Genomic DNA, 21,969 nt, shown 5'->3' with positions numbered 1-21,969 from the left:
TTTATTTATTTATTTATTTATTTTTGAGGCTATATTTTCAACTTCAAAACAGATGGTTTCAAGTTATCCCCAGATTCGCAAATAAAGTAAGTGGTGATTCAAAAACATTAATTGAAAAGTTGCTACTACAGTGAAATAATGGGATGTCGGCAATTAGTGTAAAATTATTAGTTTTAAGTTAATTTTGCTTTAACATTTCAAAATTGCTGGTCTAGACATTTTGGATTCCAATTAAATGTAATCATCTTCTCCAGCTTGTCTGATTTGCATCACTGAGCAGTGTTTTAATTCAAAGATGTTCTGAGCGATATATAACAAATATGACAAAAGGTTAATTAATGAACAATAATTAAAATAAATGGATAACCAGTGAATGCTTAAAATACAGAGCTATTTTAAGAGCTCCTTGTGGGAAAATTATTTTATATTGCTGTGAGAAGAAGGTCCGAAACTTTGTTCAGCAGGAAACAGTATTGCTTACCTGTTGTAGTGCATGTATTGTTTACAAATGAGAAATTGATATGGTTTGTTTTTAAAACATGTACAGCAATAGTGATAGCTCCATGGTTTTATTTTCACATTGTGACTTATCTTCTCTTTTATGGTGGTCAGGATAAATGAATAATTTCACATATTTTTCATTTGCAATTCTAATACACGTAGGTAGTACTATACAGTATATAGGCCAAGGCTAATTCCTAGAATGCAGAGTCTATGTAGGTTTCAGGGATCACCTTTGTTCTTGTATTTCTGAATACTATTCTCTCTGCGAAATGCGAAAGTCTGCTCTTATCTTTATGTGATTAATAAATAATAATAACTGACAATATATGACCTGCTTCACATTTTGCCATGAAGAAAACCTTGCATGACTTCAACAAACCCCTTTCTCTCTGAAGCATTGCATGCTTTGGAACAGTACGGTGTGAGAATGCACCATGATCCTTCTTTTTAAAATGAGAAGAATGGTCAATGGTAGTCTGGCTTAGCAAAACACACGTATGTTTGATGTGTACAATATTGAAATTAATACATATACAGTAGTGCACCATTTAGCTTGTTAAGACTTTTTTTGATCAGTTGTGACATTACTCGTAAACACTACTGTACTCTATATCCCCATTGCATATATCTTCTTCAGTTTGAATGTAGCCTGTAGCCTAGTGGCTAAGCTAAATGACTGAGACTCGGATATTGGTGGTTCAAGCCCCGGTGTAGCCACTGTAATTTCTGTTTTGGGCTATTGAGCAAGGCCCTTAACCCCGTAATGCTCCAGGGGGATTCCCCTGCTTATTCTAATCAACTGTAAGTTGTTCTGGATAAAGTAATCAGCTAAAGAACAAATTATTATAAGTACAAGCAATATTGCATAATTCAGAATTAGTATGAATCGTGATGATAGCTGAGCTGAGAGGCAATTCACATTTTGATAAATAATATAATACGCAGATGTATCACAAATGTATTAATATATGAATACATGTTCATACTTATTTCATTTCTAAATGCATCACTCATTGACTTTCGGCAGCAGTACAAAAGAGCTAAGCCATTTACTCTAGAGTGCACATCCAGCATCTTAGCTGATAAGACCTCCCCTGCCCACGCACTTCTGAAATAACTGAACAAATGGAGCCACCGGATTTCCAAAAATAAAATCAGTATGACCCCAACTATCTCACTGATCTACACTATTGATCACTTCATAATTAGCAAATTACGGACAGGAAGAAAGAAACTAGGGGAAGCTGGCATTCAAAGGCAGATTGAATGAAGGACATTAAATCAGACCAACTGTAGCTTGTGTGTAATAAATGAATCATTTGTATCATTAAGCACTCTACCAATTCTCTCAGAACATTAAGTCTTCCTCAGATAGATGCATTATTCAATCAATTAATTGTGCACCTGAAGTGCTTTGTTTTTAAGGATGATTGATTCTGGGGTAATATGGGAGTCAGAGTACTGCGGGAATTCAATCAGTGGATCTCTTCAGCATCATCAGCAATTCTTCACCCATGACAAACGATCAGCCAATGGAAGGAATGGACCAAACTTTAACTTAGTCAAAGAGCTTTACTGTTCACAGAGTGTGACCACGCATTTTCACCCACGCCTGCCCTGCTTCTTACCAGGTTATTGGCCCCTTCACACAGCCAGGGGCCTGGCCATCTGCCAGAGCCGCTGCTACATTGAGCATTTTTGGTCAGCACCACACAGCCTTGCTCACCTAATGAGTCAATAGACAGTGTTGTCTGAGTAATTAAATACCACTGTGCATTTAAAAAATGTTCTTGACATTCTGAGTGCAACTGTTTGTTTCCTCTAAGTGTGAGGAAAGCTACTATTAATAGTATATGATTATCTCTGGCTGGTCTCCTGTTTCTTTGTGATTTATTCAGCAATGTATTAAAAATCTATAGCTGGAGCAGGGAGAGTACCATGCCTAGAAACATAGCTTGATAACAATTTACCCAGTATATACCCAGCTCATTACAAAGGCAATTACCTTGTGGTTATTTTGCAAGTTTAGAGTGACTGCAATATATCAACATCTCCTGTGTATTACAGCGGGTAACACATGGTTTTTGTTATGTGTTCTAAAATCCTTCCCCTTCCTCCCATCAAGCCCTTCATCTGTAGTTGCACTGTAGTTCCTTGCAGCAAAATATTATTTGTCTAATGACAGTGTAGGTTTATTGTTAATTTACATATATTATGTGAAGACCACATACTGCGGCATCTTCCAGAGCAGAGCGCAATGGGGGAGCATTGGTAGGATACCGCTAATGGAAATGACTTCATTTGAAGTGTGTCAGTAAGAGTCATGCTGAATAAAAGGATACCATAATGAAATGTCAGTTAAGTATGTTGCCCTAGCAAGGGGTGTCAACTAGGCCAGTAAATATATTTGGGGGGAATGCAAAGGCTGTATTCTATAGTTTATCCTAGAAGGTTGCAAATTTGAATCTCAGGTAAAATATTACAGTAATTAACTTGCTTCCTTCAATATAAATGTATGATCTGTGAAATATAAGCTGTACGTCTGCATAGATAACATGATAGAAATAAATTGAATGTGTGATTTGGAGGCCAAAACTGATTACCTGGTGTTTCTATGTCATAGGTTTACATACAATACTTGTCTAGACAAGGGTTTTGAGTTGCTGTAACACATCTTGAGCATAGTCGCACAAGCTTACAGTTATCTGAGCATCTATTATCACTTGTTGTTTCTTCTAGGGAACGAAGTGAATATAATGAGATGCTCTTCACCGCATGTATCACTTTATTGAGAAGCCATTAGCTTCCTCTGTCTTGGGTGATATATTCCCATATTTCCCTGTCTGTCAGGCAGGGGATGAGCGGTGACTTTGCTGCAGGGCATGGCAGTGGTGGGGGTGTGGAGGATGCTGGGGTTAGCGTCTTGGCGGATGGTAATGTGGCTGTCAGTTCTCAGTCGCTGTCAGCCGCGCTGATCTAGAACACGCTGCCGTTTGTCACTCTGCCCCCAGTCCCCACACTGCGGTAGGCAGAGAGGAAACACAGAGAACAAACAGTGCCAAGTGCCGTCCTCTTCATCTGCATCTCTTCCATGGGCTCTGTGTTTGCTTTTGATTAGATGGAGCCGCTCTCTCCCTCGGCAGGAAGGATCAGGGTTAGCTGAGGCCTAGAGGTCTGAAATGGGGAGCACAACACCTTTTTCCCACCATCAAAAAAAATACGCTGCACTTTTTATTAAAGGCACGCTCACAGCATGGAAGGAGAAGCATACAGACGTGCCCGGCGTCGTCCCAGAATGAAATGCCCTTGCGCACATCTTAGGAAACGCTCAAACTGGCCTTATCAGCTTGTTGGTGCAGTAGGACGTTCTTAAATATGGATCAGAGAATTCTCGCGCATGTGAAGTTGAAAGGGTGCCTGTGTGGGGCATGAACCGCAGAGATGGAGCTTGTTAAATTGCTTGGCACCTCTGATTCACATTATTTGTTGACATATCTCCAAAAGAACCTGACTGGAGCCAGTAGAAAGGTGGATGAGCCATTTTAAAAACAGTACAGGAAAAACAACAAAGCAAAACTGGCTAAGGCCTTTAAAATAGTGCTTTTTAACAGGGAAAAAAAACTAATGTATTTTCATATTAAATTATGCTGATGTTTGGCTGCTTTGGAACAGTCTTGCCTTACTGGTGACTCATGTTGCTCAAGGATGTCAATACAAAATAAAAAATGAATACATTCCACCTCAGTGAAAATAGGTAACACTTTACAATAAGGTACTATGAATTGGCATTAGCTAATTGGGTTGTTAAAGGTACAATAGGTAAGATTTTGGTATTAAAATTATTTTTGTGAGCATGCTAGTTAACTAGCTAGCAGCAATAGCTGAAGGAGAAGAATACTCATCCATTCACACTAGCAGTACACCAAGCAGAGTTTATTCCCTCTCAGTATAAAGTGGCTGCCAATGGAAGCCAACAGCAATCCAGCATGCTCTCTATCACTATCAATCCAATGAATACACACCTTTGTAAAGCTCTTTGCTAAATCTAACTGGCTAACTCAATCGCTACCAACTCTGCAGATTTGCATTTGCAGATTTACAGACAGGGTTGCCAGCTCTGTCCTGGAGAAAATAGCTGGTGAGCTTCAGATTTGTCACTAGAACTTGGTAAATTACGCAATACATTAACTTGCATATTTGATTGGCACCATTGCATTAACTGGCATGTACAATGTTATTTTTTCTGTTGCACTTTTCAATGCATTTAGTGATTATTGGCACCGTGAAAATGAGCCGAGAGGAGCAAGCAGCTGCTCGCTGAGAGAGCAGCCAGAGTTAGCCAGCTCATGCTGGGGCCGACTCGGGCCTCCGCCTTGCACATTGTGCCTCTCTTTCTCTCGTGGGGAGGGGCACTGGAGAAAACACTAGCCCCCTGGCAATGGCTACTCATGAGGCAGCTGCAGCTGACAGCTCTCAAAACCTCCTCTCTGCTCACTTTCAGCCCCAGCAATTGCTAAATTCATTGAAAGTCTCTGTGGTTTCAATGTCCCCGATGGTCTGGAAAAGACACAAGATTTGTCACAAGTTGCTTTTGAGAAATAAAGTTGCGATGGATAGGAAAGTTCTGGCAACAAAGACGAATACTCGCAGACTATGGTTATATAGTTCTTAATAAGAAGCCACACTCGTCCTTGTTGATTAATTCAATGATCACAATGCCACACACTTTTTTTCCAAATTCAATTCAGTGCGTGAATAAAATACAGATATATTTTGCCAAGTAGTACGAGTTCATAGCTCTGTATTGTGCTGGAGAATACCATACCATCCAGGTTCCTTCTCTAGGTATTGCTGCTAGCTACTGTAACACTACATACAGTGGGGTCCAGAATTATTGCCACCCTTAATAAAAATGTAGAAAAAGGCATGGATACATGGATCATGATCTATGTTTAATGTTCAAACATACAGGAAAACTATATTTAATTTCAATACATTTACTCTCATGTTTTTTATTTAGTATTCAAATTTTTTCTGAAAACCACACATGCCAAAATGATTGGCGCCCCTGACAATTATTGTAGATAAAATAATGTAGATATCATTCCATCACTTCCTGTTTCACTAGAGTATAAAATATTAGGTAAGAAGCAAACAAAATCCCTTCGTCACCCATCAGCATGGGAAAAACATAAAATGGCACAGCCATACCAGCAAACTTTTTGGAAGGGTGACAAACACAGCCCTTACTGAGCATAATGAACAAAACCAAGCATCTTGAGTTTGCTAAAAACCTTATTGGAATTATGACTGTGCTATTGTCAGATGAGACCAACATTGAACGTCTTGGCCATACACCACACCATCAAAATGTTTACCAGCAAAAATGGAATGCATACAAGGAAAAGCACCTCATACCTACTGTCAACTATGGCAATGGGTCTTTGATGTTTTGGAGTTGTTTTGCTGCCAGTGGCACTATTTAAGATCAATGGCATGATGAATTCACTGCTAGGAAGCTGTATATATTTTTCGCTTACAGCACTTTTGTGCTTATTCATCATGCAAATAATTCTGGAGCCCACTGTAGTGTTGTGCTGGATTGTGCAAGTATAGACAGCTTTATTGTACTTTTCGATTCATTCTGTGTGAAAGTCTTTCATATACAGTGCAGATTTTTAGAAATACTGAAGGATGTTGACAAGTTATGTTAGTATTATTGCCTATGTTAAAACACATTGCGTTTGAAACATCTCCCATGGTTATCTTTCCAACGATGCAAAGTGTAGCCTAACTCAATGCAATGTAGCCAACCGTAACATATTTTTGTCAGCAGTTCGGCTATAACCGGTCTACTTACATTAATTCAAAATGCTTTGCATAGCGTATGTAGTGTATATTTCTTGGATATTTTAGCTGTGAAAAAATTCTGCACACCTGTTCGATCTGTTCCCGGTTACAAGGTTATATGGAAATAATGCACACCCACGTGACACGTCTCAGCCCGTCAGAATGCTGTATTTTCCCTAGATGGTTGGTTATTTTTCAGTGCCGAGGTATAATAAATGATATTCTCTGGGTTTATATTTTTTGCCAAAAAAAAACTTCAATAAATTATTCAAGGACTGTAACCATTCAAACACTTCATTTTTTTATTAGGGCTTTTGTTATAAGCCAAAGAAGGAATAGAAAAAAGCTGATATGTGCCCTATTGTTATCATAAGGATTATGGTGTCTTAAAATACACGCAATGGGGTATTGTACTGTGGCTTTGGCAAGGAAAATCAGGGACTTAAACCATTAGAGGGAAATATGGGAGGGGAGAGGCATGCATGGGTTTAACATGATTTTAATTTTAAAACTTGTCTTCATAACTCTTTTCAGAAGCAAGGCAAGCTCCACAGAACACTCTTAAACAGAGAATCCAATTTAATGGATATTTTTATCACCTTATACAAAGGTGCTTACATGAGGAGCAGAAGACTTTTCAAACAAATGAAAGTGAAATAAACAAAAGGAGTTATGAACAAATACATGGGTGCACTCAGTAAATGTAATCAGTTCTGATGGAGTACTTCAAATCTAATGAAATACATTTTGTCCCTTTTTATTCATATAGACACTGTTAGAGAAACTGCGTAGTATATTTTTAGTCAAGTTATATGATTTTAAAAATGTTAAAAATGTTGTGAAACCAGTGTTTATCTGTTTTCAAAACATTCCATTCAAATTGTGTATTTTGTATTCTGATCTGCCAAATGCATTTTCCTTGTTTTGCGGCATGATCATTTTATTTTACCAATAACATTTCGAAAATAAAAGTTTTGAGCATGCCTGATTTTTCTGTTTGAAACTTGAATACATAATTGTGTTTTCTCATGACAGAAATTGCATATACTGTATCCTGTAAGCAGTTGGCCATGCTGTGAATAACAGAGTGATTGATTCTCATGGATGGGAACCATGCATGTCTTGAACCCTGCAAGCTAATCATATCTTTTGTTTTGCTATGCTGACAGCTAAGGCCACGATTCAAAGTCTAACGCCCACACATAAAAAGTATTTCAGAAGAAACTAAGCTTAAATAAAAAACTGTGGTCTCATGTCATATTTATTTGAAAGGAAATAAAAAATGTTTTTAAATGTCAATGTGTATTTATTATAATGTAACAATACTGTGTGAAACGGATTCTGGTGCCTTTTTATTATAATTTTCATATTTTACGGGTTTTTACACTTGGATTTTATACTCAAATGTGCTGTAGTTCTTCAACACCAATCGGACAGTAGATGTAGAACCAGTAAATGAGTGAAAATGGTTTCCAGCCTCCAGTGGGTTAAATCTTTCCATGAACAGTTTATCTGAAATGTATTCATTCTCTCGGGGGAAAATCTTTCATGAATAAGCTCTGCATTTAGAAGTGTTTTAGAATCTTGAGGTAAATACCGTGCCTTGTAACATTTCCCCTTTGAAGGCGGGCACTCTCAGCAAATGAATGCTTCTAAATGTCAGTTTTAAATGTAGGATCTTATATGACTATCTCTACTACTGATTTCTTGCTTTCTTCTTAAGTGGTTTCTCTTGTGGATTTCATCCATGTGTATGTTCTATTTGTCAACAAATGGACTGGTCAACCGCAAAAAGTTTTGCTCCACAGATGTTTTGGGATGAACATACAATGGCCATGTAACATATAGATGCATGTTTAATCAGCCAACTTTCTCTGATTATCAGGCAAATTAATTAATTATATAGTAAAAACAGTAAACACAGGTGCATTGTCTTCATGACTTCACTTCATAATTGAAATACAAAAGCAGGATGAAATTGGCATCTGCGATAATTCAAAAAGGATTGTTTTTGTTGCAGAATAAAAATGAAAAATGAACTAAAGTGCCAATATTTCATATCCTCATCATCCACAAAATCTTAGCTATAGGATCCTAATCCTCTGGCTAGGTACCTTGCAGTATTCTTGTCAATCTACCGTGGTTCAATTATATTTTCATGACTATTTATAAAGGTCACAATATCTGCCTTGGTCTTTGATTTTTATGTGTTATTTTTTTTTTACATCAAGCTTCTTAATTATATTTTTTTCTCCCTGAAATTAAAAACAAATTTTCATCAGGTGACAACCGTGAGGAAAAGCCTGTGTTAGTGTTTCTGCATATTTGCATCTGGTGATAAAGTCATTATGAGATTGAATTTCAGCTCATTACTGTGGCTGTGTTTCCAAAGCCTGCTAGTCCAAGATAAACCAAACGCAAACCTCCCAACATCCCTTTCTCCTGCCACCTCCAGGCGGATGGAATTCATTTAGGTAATAAAATGACAGTTCCTACTAATACACTGATATTCTTTCATTTTCACCCCAACCACAAAAGGCATTTTACACATATGCTTAAATCTATAGTGTGGCAGGTGAGAGCACTTGTTAGCTCTGCTCCCAAGCATTCATGTTTTTACATGTGCGGGCATCTGAGTGTCGGGCAGGCATGCTGTACTAAGAAATACATAAACATATACTGTTCTACCAATAACCCAAAGTAAACAAGTCTCTAATTATTGTGAGGTAACACACTTATCTGTTGTTATTGGCACATCAGCATCAATAATTTGAATAAAATGCTTTGTTATTACAATATCATCCTATCAACAGTGTCCAAGACCTCGGAATTGCATCTCATATAGCTTGATGACAACATGCATAGTTTAGCCTGTAATTCAGTATGTTGCTAGCTAGCTATCCATGACAACAAATATGCTATGAGGACATTCGCACCTAAACCCAAACTGAATTTTAATATTAGGTAACGTGACTTATGGTCAACCACTGCAAAGTGGTATAGGGTTTGGGATATCAGTAAGTAATGTATACTTTGCCATGAAATATTGTAAATTTCAAAACTCATGTTTGCTTTGCAAGTGTGCTTTTTGTTGGTAAGCCATTGCATAAGTGACATAATGACCTTGGGGCTGGACATAACATTGTGTGAATGCCCTTCATGGAGGCACATTTACTACCTGCACATCAAGCATTCAAACTGCATAATGCCCAGCCCCTCAGTCATTATCCCTTACTTATTAGACACATTGAAAATGTAAAAGTAAATGATCTCAAATGAAGTGTGAATATTACACATAGTGGGAATTGTCAAAATAGGACACATAAAACAGTAATTAACTACTGTATTGTAGGCCTAATGTTGCCAAGAAGTTCCTTCTGCTTCTAAGCGGAAGACGGAGAATTGAAATGGTAAAAATGAAAACCTGTGGGAGTTAATTTGCTAATAGATTAAGAGTGCCTACTGTAGATATAGAGGAGCTGAATACAATACAAGGGCCATGAATTCAAGAAGGACTGCAAGTTAATTTAAACAGAAATATAGCCAATAATGGAAACTAAGAAACAGCGAAGTATGACATGAACAGAGAAGCAGCAGAATTATATGTGTACTGAGCAAGGCAAATGGAGAGAAAGAACTGCAGAAGAGATCATAATGACAAGAAAACCATGGTCTTATACAGAGGAAGTGACATTGTATGAAACACTGTCTTTGTATTGTTGCACATTATCACAGGTTTAGAGGCCTTCCTTTTCCCTAAACAGATATGTGAACCACTGTAAACATATGAACATTATGAAGCCTATCACACATTTCTTTTGTTACAAAATGTATGCAACTATATAACCAGCAAATTACATGAGCTCAGCTTTTTATGTGGTTGTACTTTCTACTGTTTGAATGCGTATATGAGTGCTGCATCATCATTTGCAGAGTGGCAGTTAATACATGGTTTGATGGCATCTCCATTATAGAAGAAGATTAACTTTACAAGCATCGGCATTAATCTCAGCAGCTCCACATATTGACCTGTGAAATAGCCTAATTAAGTTAGCCTAATTAACTTAATTAATTGTCACACTCTGCTGGGTTTACTATTGAAAGGAAATTGAAAGCAAATAAGAGATCATTACTCATTGGTTTAATAGCATTTATGCTACATTTATACACATTCTCACCTCTCTTAATGGGCTTAGTTAAAGTGCTCTACTACAGTTACTCATTCTGTTTCAGAATTTCTAAATAACATTTGTAAAACCTGCACACTATATGTTTTAATGTAGTTCTATACTTTAAACTACATTAACCCTCAAGCGACATATACTTTTATTGATATCTTAATGGTAACATAACTGAAGCATTCCAAAAATTGTCAAACAACATGTCTTCAATAAATATATGCCATTTTATCTGGTTTCTTAATTTTGAGTGATGTGATGATTAGGTGATGACATATCTTTTGGGGTCATATATGACCCCAGTCAAAAGCAATGCATTCTGCCAATGCAACTTGATAAAGGAATCTTTAGAAGAATCCAGATTTCTGTGGGGACAAGATGTAAAGTGATCATACCCACAGATTTCTTTGGCAGGTAAGATTATGCTCCAATTAATACATCAGTGGGTATATTTTAAATGTTTACGTTATAAACATTGACTGTAAAGTTAGAAATTTGGTATTACATCACATGGCACAATAGAGTGTGAGGAAAGAGTTTCAATTATGCAATTCTGGGCTGTAGCATAAAGTAGGGGATGTCTATGGCTCAGTAGCTGTAGAACAGTTTAGCAGCAGCAAATACAGAGCTTCAAGAGTGTCACTGACACCCCTGAATGAGTCCACAAATAAATATCAGAGAACAGTGTCAAATCATGCTCAAAACAAGAATATATGCAATTTATCACAATGTTACCTCAATAACATTATATATTGACCTCACACGGGTTACATGTGTTATGGTTTACTATTACCCCTATTCCCCTATATAAAGCCAATGTGGGTGACATGATTACTAAATTGGCTGTAATTGTACTAATAGAGATACATTTTTTGTTTTTAATTAAATGTATTTTACACGTTTATTGACATTTTAATTTAAAAAAATGTTTTTGAATTGATTGGGGCTTCTTTTTCATTAGTTTGAAATTTGGGTCATATTTGACCCCAGTTTGTAATTTGTGTGTGCGAAATATGTTGGTTGCTTGAGGGTTAAACTCAATATGCAAAATGAAATTTTAGCAATAAATGTCAACACATCGGAGCAGCAGGCAAGAAGGAAACATTGTGTTTTAAGGCTAAAAGTATCCAAATCCTCTTTTGAAACACAATAATGGGACAAGTCAAGTTGAAATTAGTTTGGCTGAGAACAGATACTGCTGGGAATTATCAGTATTAATGTTCCAGGTCTGTTATCTGGCCTATGGATATGGAGAAATGTATATTTACAATGGGCTGGGGAGACAAAGATTGAGTCATTTTTAAAAATGGTATTCTCAGTGATGGTATAAAAAAAAACTATAATCCCTTAAATATGGCAACATAGGAAAAAGTACAGCACAATTTCAGAACTCAGACCCAGCTGAAGATTCACAGAGACACTGGAGCAATTGAAAGAAATTGCTCTGCTACTCCAAACACTGGGCTAACCCAAAATGAAGGAGCTGCGCTTGCTGACTGCAGCTGGGATAGTACTCTGAAGACAAACTGGGGAAAATCAATGCAGAAAAAGTCCCTTCCATCACTTTAACTAGCAGAATGGGATCCCACAACCTCTCAGGGGCCAATTTGGAAAGCAAACAGAGTATGCGGCATTGGCCACGCCGGCCCCAGCCCCCTGACTGTCCCATTACTCAGGGCAAGGCTTCATCTATATTTTAATGACATTTGCGACAGGGGAGCTCATATACGGAGGGTTTGAATGTGTATTAGTCACAGAGGTTAGTGCTGCCACACCTTTATTAAAGACTGTACGGCACTTCAAAATGCTCTCCATGCTTTTACATCACAGGGTTCTGTGCTGCTTCACTTCCCATATCCTGTACTGTTTTTCCCTCTGGATTCACTGCACGGCACCCACTGATCTGGTTTGGCTCCATTATATCCACTGAGAGAAGTGCATGGCATGCAGGCTCAGAATGAAGCTCATTTTGCACATGAAAAATGCATTCCTGACGTGTTTGGTTTAGGCTCTATTAGTAATCTATTGATCACTGTTCAAATCAAATCTGATTCTGTTCATTGTGTTCCCAAATAATACAGTAGCCATTATTGCTACAAGAAGTGAACGAATAATAAATATTGATATCAGTATGTATATTATGTATACTATGGTCATAATATTATACATTTCTGACGAAAGAGCTTGTTGTTTGGTTTTAAAGTTCTTCAGACTATTCTCCGGGTAATCCTTAAACTGAGGACTGTAACCTTTAAAGGCTATGCATTATTAATGGGCACAGGCCAGTTCCCTTATCAGATTTACCTTAAAAGTGACATTGAAAATTGAATGAACAGTCTGCCTATACTGATGCTGGTCAGGACTAATTGAGATGTTGATACAGGCCAAGATTTTGAACGCAAGTTGTATCTGTAATCCCTTAATTTGATTGGCATGTCTCAAGCTTCCCATTTCAAGCAATACAGTTAATGGAACCCAATGAATTTTTCAACATTTGGAATAAGAGTAATCCGTCTGAGGCTAGGCATTGCAGTGGAATTCATACAGACAGGAAAACTTTAGCCTGGAGTCAAACAAAATGTGTCTTAACTTCGCCAAACTAAGTTAATGAATTAAAAGGCAAACACATTACAATGCAGTCAAAGTTAAGAGAAAATGCTGGTTGAAACTAGGTCTATGTTTTATTGTATGTTGATACTGCCAGTGAATTAGAAAAGCCCTGTTTTGTTGACCTCACACGGTGGAAATCGCACACTCGTGAGACAGGAAAGGACTTTGCGGGTACACCCCGTTTAACAAATGTATTCATGAAGGAGTGCACCTCATCATGGTAATAAATCACACTAATGGGGTAAGAAGAGACAATGTTCTACTTGGATTATAAAAGCTTCATACTGTGCAAGTTATGTGAGACTCCATCGCACTCTCAGTTGATGACTTCTAAAAGCCAAGAAGTAACCAGCTTGAACCAAGATTCTTTTTTCTTATGCATACAATCAGCTGTTACCCACAGCAACTTGGAATATCATCCATATTATACAGTGGATGTAAACAATAATATTAATTCAGCCAGTAAAATAGTCCCACTCCACATGCGAGACCCAAGATCCCCATGCCCTACTCCACCACATTGGCAATTTCCAAAGTCTATTATTACATCCTCTGTGTCTTTTCTAATGACTGAGAAGTACTAAAATATTAAACATCCTGCGCTTGATTTAACAAGCTGTTGTTGATGTTTTTTTTATATATATAACTAAAATTGGGTCTTTTATTTCTGACCAGTTGTTTGACAAAAGTTTCCTGCAGAGTCAAAGTATTACAACTCATTTGCCACTTAGGTGATTTTTATTTCAGCACTGATGTCAATTAAAATTTAAATACAGTGAAAGTGTTTTTTCCTCAGCTAGATATGTCCACATAGCATACACATCAGCTCTTATCAAAAGAATAATAAAAAACCTTGCTACTGCATTTTATGGTCTATTTAATTAAGCGTCTCCTGGTAAAGTTCACCTCAGTATCTGTCACGCCTCACTAAAATGGAAGTCTGCTCTCTCTGAAAGGCTCTTTAATTTCCCTTTGTAATAAATGAAACAAGAATCACAAATATGCACAGTCATGAAATTTAATTGTGCTTCCTGGTGGCTAGCTGAAATTTGTGGCTGAGTTTGAGGAGGAAGTGGAGGAGATATGAAGGCAGAGGGCGCGGGTAGGGAGTTAGACTCAGTCTGATGTTGGTTTAATGAGCCGAGAGTTTACAGCCCAATGCAAACCTCGCCATTTCCTGAATGACAAATCATTTTTTATTACGATTTTTGTGGCAGATATTGTTTATTTCAAACCAGCGTCCCCATCACTGTTGTTGTTGGTGGTGCGAAAAGAAATGGAACCCTGAAAAGTTACTATAGACTCTAATTTCAGTGAAGGATTCATGGGGGGTTGGCTTTTATTTGTTTGCCGATGCTCTCTGGGCCTTGCATTGTCTAAACGGGCTCGCTTTTCCCGCTGTTATATCGTGCTACCTTTCGGGGAGCATTAGATCACACAGACACAAAGAAGTACTCCGTGTAGAAAAAATAATAAACTGTTTTTTTTATTCTACATAAAAGGCACCCCTGTGTACATTCTGTAGACACAGACAAGGGAAAATAAAATAAAACTAGAAAACAAGATAAGAAATAAGTCATACTAATTAGCAGTCAATTCTTTGAGGACTGTACTGGCATGATAAAGGGAACTAAAGCTTATTAAGTAAAAGCAGTATTAAAATTCTCAATTCTTTGTAGTTCTATTTTAATCCTGGTTTATGAATTTGACTGCATGGTGTGAATGTGTGTGTTGTGTGTGTGCGCGTGCATTTTTGTCTGTGTGTGTTGGGGGGGGCTGAACTGCTTCGAGCAGCAGGGTCTAGTCTTCAACAAAACCATTGCTCAGTGGGTCTTTGTTGCCACCTAGGGTCCAATTTTTACTCTCTTTCTCAAACTCCAAACTGGAATAACAGCAGGCCTCAAAGTTAGCAGGACTGAAATAAAAATTGGGCATTTCATTACTGTATATTTAATTCTGACCATCACGGGATAGGAACGATGAAGTAGATACACAGAGAATGAGGCGGTGGGGGTAAGAGGATGACAGAAGGCACATCACCATTGTGTCACTCATCTCCCGCACGGAATGATGCAATCATCCCACAAAGGCAGGTCCCCAGAGGAGGGCATTTTCCTGGTGGCTGCCTCGGAATATTTCATAAAGCAAATGTCAGTCTGTCAAGGGCCTGTCAGGGGCAGAAGGATCCATGAATCTCAGTCACTCTCATTCCTGGGAAAACAAAACAGCTGTCCTCAATGTGGTGGCAGTGATCATCTGCCATACCGCCTTCCAGGAAAGCGCCCCTGGACCTTGACTGCCCCAGCCACAACAGCAGTCCCCTACAGTGTTGTTTAGCAGCCTGCTTCTGCTATTCTTCAGTGGTTTTGAGGGTGTTACATTATACGCATTATCAATTACTTCCAGCTCAGACTGAACGGTGTTGTCACGTGAAGCACATAAATGATTCACAATGTACGCACTGGGTGGCTGCAGTGTAATGGGCCATTGTGTTCTTGATAATGTTGTTTTATTATTTTTGATGTACGCATTTCATGTGCATTCAGTGCTGTAGTCTTTACGGTAATAAAAATGAATGCAATCCTTAAAGAACGCATTGTGTTTTGAAAAGATTTTTATCAGCTCATGTGGCATGTTGCAGAAGCAATTTCATTAAGATCATTCTGCAAGTATGAATTTGGAGGATGAATTGACTAGGTCTTAATAGAAAGCAATCTTTAACAGTGCTATTGCCTATAGTTCAGTACATGGCTCTTTCCTAAAGGCAAAATAACTGCCATGTGAAAACTCATTGAGATAAAAAATATATATATATATATCCAGAAGATAAGAATTTCCATAAGTGTTTGCAGTCGCTGTGAATTGGATGGTGACTGAAAAGCCTGCAGCAGTTGGGAATCCTGTCATAACTCACAGGTGGGAATGAGCATCCTGTTCAGGCCGCAGCGACGCGGAGGAGACAGGCCCACAATTACCCCACGGGGGCCGGGGTCTGTGATGTCACTCCGTCTCCGGGGAGCGCGGTATATTAACACTAAAAGGCCGCTGTGCATCCGGTCTACGAGGTTGTCAGCGCGCGATGGCCCGGCTTCGCCCGAGCTTTCCATTCTGGATCCGACTAACCCTCAGATAACATATGAGGTGGTGAGTAATTGGAAAATTGGCAGCCTTGTCAAAAAGCAAGGTGGATGGCATGGGGAGCGTGTTGCCGCGGCGAGAGACGTCACCCCCGTTTGATTTATGTCACTTTATCAGGCTGAGAAGGAAAAGTATCCAGGGTTCAGGAAAAAAGTGCATCATTCATGTGGGCCGGGGGACAGGAGCAGTAACCCTGCTTGCTGTTTATCAAAAGTCACTTTGAGACAATTACAAGGCCCCTGTGAGGAAACACTGAACTAATAAATTAACAGAGCTCGCTGTTATCTGCCGCATGTAACAGACTGTGACCTCTAGCATTTAAATACCCAGGAGATGTATACTTTTGTCAGAGGAGAAAAGTAGCCATTTGGTTGCTGACTAATTAGTAACTTGCTAAACTTGGTAGTCCAGTCAGAGATAAATGATCCTTTCAAAAGTAAGGTGCTTGTTTGCATGTGAGTGCATGTGTGTGTGCACATGCGTGCGTGTGTGTTGTGTCTGCATTTACTGTATGTATTTATTTATATATGAATGTATATACAGTTATCCAACTTTTTCACATCACTGGAAACCAAATCCATGACCCTCCATATTTCCATTAAATCATAAGGCTACGTACAAGGCTCCCCTAACCACTTTTTATCATGGCAGCTACAGCTCATACAATTACAAATCAACAATAGGGAGACTGCAAAAATTAAAATAAGACAGGAGTAAATTTAAAGGATTGCAAAATAGAAGCTTTAACGTCCAAGCACTAGCAAGTAAACAGAGACACTCACATCGATCTTGTTGATGTAATATCTTTTCAAAGACGCTACAGTGGACCTTGCAGAGGAGACTGTTTCAATGGTTTTAATGGCTTCATTTACTATACTGAAAGTGAATGGCAAGGCTGTATGTCATCACTCAGAGTGCTATTTGCTCTAAGTCTGATCATTATTTCTTCATTCTTCTTCAGCTTTTAGAGGTCATTGTTTCTTGCTAGTGTCAAAGTGATTTTCACAGGGCATTTACGCAACCTACACAATCCCAAAATGTTTCAATTTGACAGTATACCAGCACACATCTCTGTTTCACTCAAGACACCAATATCGATTTTCCACAGAGATAAAAAATGAAGCTGTTTATTTGATAAAATATTGAATTAATCCTTTTGTTGACAGTGCTACTTCACTTCTAGTTTTTTTCCTTCCACAGATTATTTCCCCTTTTAACCAATTTGCAGTCCTTGATTGTGCTCCTCAAGTCAACCCTGTATATTACCTCCTGCATCCATACAGGGGATGTTGTACATGAAGTCTGTTCACACTGTGACGCCTTAGATCCAGTGGCCATCATCCATCCCACAGGCCCCACACATTACAGCTACAGTAAGAGCAACATGTATAAGAGTATCCTGGGAGGAACTCAATTACTGGCAATCTGGGGAACGCTGGCCAACTTAAAACCACCCTACCCTGTAAGGAGGGTTTGCAATACCTCTGTTATGAGTTATAAATGTACACAAAGTGTGATTGCAGACTGCCCATGATTTTCATGTGGCCAAATAACTAGAAGGACAATGAGTTACTTATCTGATATAACAACAAATGTTTGATTACCAATACTTACCAATTACCAATTATCAAACTTAATAGAGTATGTTCTCTCATTTTTTTATTTTCAAATGTTAAAAACCCCAGCTCTGCGAGTTGTGCTCACAGTTTCTGCTTGCTCGTGAAATGTGCCAAAACTATACTGCTTTATAACCAACAAGAGAGTGATTTCAGTGACATACATTTGGAGTCTGTGGGGTTCACACATTATCAAATAACGTTCAGGGTGTTAAAACATAGATTTGTTAATAACTCTCAATTACATTTTCTAATCAGACAAGAGAAGCGGGTTGCTATAATACAGAAGTGAAAAGAAACCCCTCGTTCTTGCTCAAATGCACCAATGCAAAATCCCCATGTTTCAACCTGCTCCATGTTGGTTTGTGCCTCGGTCTCGTGTTAGCCCACTTAGAAAAACTTTTTTTTTGTTCTTTGTAACAAAATATCAAAAAGCGTCTGCAACTTTATTTTTAGGTGATGGCAAAAAGAGTGAACAATGTCCTAAATCACAACACATTGTCAAGAGTTTCACACTACAGATTAACAACAAATAAAGCTGTGTCCCTTTGCTGTCAAGGACTCTGAGGAGGTAGTTGGGTGGGGGGGGGGGGGGTTTGAGAAGGCTCACTGTTTTCAGTGAAACACGTAAAGTAAACATTTCCTTAAACCAGCAAACTATTAGTCTTATTCTTTGGATGTTTAGATAAGAAATGACTGATCTAATTTATAATTAGAAAATGTGTCGATAGAGCAATGTTTCATCTTACTACATCTACTAGAGCCTTTATTTCCACATTTAAATGATCAATGATCATGCCAAACAGCATTGTCTCATGCAGTTTCTGTTGTAAAGAAGTCATGTCAAACATGCACATGCCTTTTTTAAATCTAAAAGATGTAACGAAAATAACTGCGATTGAATATATCCCGCTCGGAATACTTCCTTTCAAGGAGGTTGCATTCAAATATGAGTTCATCAAGGGTGTAATTCCAATTTGTTTCAAAGGAACTATTAATTTGCCAATTTCAAAGCCAGGCAGGAGGAACCCTTTAAAAGCAGTGAACCATGAAAGCCATTTCCTTAAGGGTTTTAACGTTTGGAACAGACATGTGAAATTGAAGCACTTTGATGAGATATTTTCTGCCTGCAGACGTTGAGCTCCTGCGGTTGGGCTCCCAGCAAGGCGTCCAGCTTGCCTGTCTGTGGTAGATGTCATTAGACCTGTAATAACACAGCAATCCCCACGTTAATGTTGGAGTTGCCCATCCCTTTGTTCACATCTTGCTTCTGTTTCACACCTACTGCATACTAAACAGTCCACTACCATGCAAAAGAAGAAAAAGAGGGAAATGTGTTCATTTTTATTTTTATAATAGGTAAAATATGAAGATGAAATATGGCAACTCCATGTAGTGTAACCCTCTTGTAAACATATTGTATGTAGAAATAACAGATGTAGTGATGGAAATCTGTATGAAATGATGCCTGTTCAAAACTAGTTAAAAAACTAGGCATTTACTGCAAAAGCATTTCCAAAGAATGCATAATCTTCTAATATCACTTAGCCCAATTATTCCTATTTTCTAAATTATGGCAGCTGCTAAGAATAAATGTTACCTGCTTGAATCATTTGGCAATTATACAATTAAATAAAATGGCTGCTGGGTGGCTCATTAGTTTAAGGCAACACACTGAGGTGCAAGGATGAGGCCCGCAGTCCCAGATCAAATCCAGGCCATGCCAGTGCCTCTTGGGGCCAGTAGCACCATAGGGCAGATCGCATTTGGCGAGTGTATGAAAGGAAGCAGGCTAGCAACACAACATATTTCTGAGAAGAACCGTGGATGTCTGCGCTGTCCTGAATCAGCAGTGGGGTTCCCATACAAACGTGACCGCGGTTGCAGATAGATAAGATAAATAGATAAGAGGTCTGAACATCCTCCAGTCTACACTCACAAGAACTCTGGAGAAAATTCACAAGATGACATGAGTGGAACATTTCTTTTATATGATATTTTATATTTCAAGTTGGAAGCAGTGAAGCAGAACTGAATCTTCACAGTGCATTCAGTGTCAACATTGCAAAAGTATTGCTTTTGTATGGCCATGTTTATTTAGCTTGTGAAGCTTTATAACCTCACATGCTAGATAGGTAGATAGCCTTCTTAGCTACCTTCATAGCAAGAAAAAGCTAGCTACACGGCTACTAACGTATCTGTAACTTGTACGTACACGCAAAACAGTGTGCCGACATACAGTCATGTGATACGGCCAGATCATTGATAAAGTTGCACACCTTTACAGAAGGTTATTGTTAAAATGTTACAGTATATGGGATCCTTTCTGAATCTAAGATTGTATCTTCAATCTGCCATGTTTGGTTTAGTTTAAAACATCTGTTTGAACCATGTGCAAATATGCATTTTGTTTGAGCAATGTTACGTAATATATTACGTCCACGGTCAGGTCATTTTTTCTTTCGTCTCGCCACCACCTTGACATGTAAGCTAAAATGTTCATTTTGGTTTGGTGGACCATAGACTGTAGAAAGAATGTGGACCAAAGACAGTAGGTGACATCCCAGGAACATCCATGGGTGAAAAGTGTTTTTGAAACCGCAGAAGTCAAGTTTATGGACGCGGCCATGTTGTACATGTACTTGTACTTACTGAGTACAAAACCAAGCAGGTTTGGTAGAAAAAGAAGAATGCATATAAGGAAAAGCATCTCATACCTACTGTTAAATATGGAGGAGGGACATTAATGTTTTTGGATATGTTTTGCTACCAGTGGTCAAGGGGGCACGATACTATTCATCAATGGCACAATTAATTCAACAAAGTACCAGGACATTTTGGCAGAAAATCTGGTTGTCATTGCTAGGAAGCTGAGACTTGGTCATAGGTAAAATTGTCCAGCAGGACAATGTCTCCAAACACATAACAAAATCCAATAATTTATTAATAATCACATTCTATGCATCTACAGCATGTGAATGTGAGAGGTAGTGACCAGAGCCAGGTTGGTGAGCAAAAAATACATGAAAATAGATGGTGTGCAGAAAATGTCACAAACTGTCATTTCCTTATTGAGTCAAATGTTTTTAATTTTAAAAATGCTGTTGTTGTAAGCCCATACAAGAAAAGTTGTGGAAGGAGGAGTGCATTGCATTCACAGTGTTAATTTACTTTTTTAGTACAAATTTAAAAAAGTACAAATGCCAGATAGCATCAGCTCTGGCCTTTCTAGTGTTATTTTACAAAACCAGCACTTAAAGGTTTTTTTAATTACAAAATCTACACATTGTAGATCTTTGGCATGAATATGTGTGGGTGCATAGAACAAGGAGTAGGCTGCCTGCAATTTTAAATAATATCAACAAAATGTGAACAATACTGTGATGCAACTTCTGCGACAAATGAGGAGAATTGGTAATATTTGTTACTGAGTATTGTGAATTAATCATTGTAGGGTTGTTAAAATGTCTTTTTCATAAAGAAAAACATATTTAACCAGCAGGGTGCATATTTGTATGGCTATTGGTATACAATATCAGTCTGTAGACTGACAGAATTCGTCTTCATAAAAATAAAAAAACACACCATGCCGGACAGTCTCAAAATGTTTTATCTCTTCAAGACATTACCTAATCTTACGAGTGTTTACCGAAACATGTCGCAACTCAAGTAGTAATGTAAATAAATGAATGTGTTCCGAACACCTAGTCAGCTCACTATATTCCGAACAGTGCAACTTTCATGACAAATAAATAAAAAATGACTTCCAGACAAGCTTTTGCTTTTGTGTGTTTGTAAAGTCTAATTCCGTTCATTTTCATAAATACTTGGTACAAGTCACATACGCAATCCATTTCAGGATACAGTGACATGGTAATGGTGATCCACTGTGATATTGTGGTGGGGAAGCCGTTGCTAACGAGAGATATCGAACTGGGCAGGCTTATACAGCTCAGCCTGCATAGCATCGTGAGCTAACACGGTCTTCCAAATACAAGGCGTGGTGCAGCCATTTTCTCTATAGCTATTGGTCCAATTGACATCAATCAAAGTGTTTTAGTGTCTGGGATAGT

This window comes from Conger conger, chromosome 1 (assembly GCF_963514075.1).
Source record: "Conger conger chromosome 1, fConCon1.1, whole genome shotgun sequence".
Classification (NCBI taxonomy): domain Eukaryota; kingdom Metazoa; phylum Chordata; class Actinopteri; order Anguilliformes; family Congridae; genus Conger; species Conger conger.
The sequence above is the reverse complement of the archived record's forward strand: the minus strand, read 5'-3'. Positions refer to the sequence as shown.